This window comes from Octopus bimaculoides, chromosome 27 (assembly GCF_046866305.1).
Source record: "Octopus bimaculoides isolate indiv1 chromosome 27, ASM4686630v1, whole genome shotgun sequence".
Taxonomy (NCBI): Eukaryota; Metazoa; Mollusca; class Cephalopoda; order Octopoda; family Octopodidae; genus Octopus; species Octopus bimaculoides.
The window spans coordinates 23362171-23362374 of NC_142954.1; positions in this window are offsets into that span (position 1 = coordinate 23362171).

Sequence of the window (204 nt, forward strand, 5' to 3'; positions counted from 1 at the left end):
CTAACGTTTCTGCCAACTCGCCGCTCTGGGGATTACTGTATATTCTTTTCTACTCTAGGCACTAGGCCCGAAATTTGGGGGGGGGGGGGGAGGGGGCCAGTCGATTAGATCGACCCCTGGAGTCGATTTCTTCGACTAACACCCTTAAAGGCGATGCCCCAGCGTGACCGCAGTCAAATGACAAACAATTAAAAGAATAAAAGA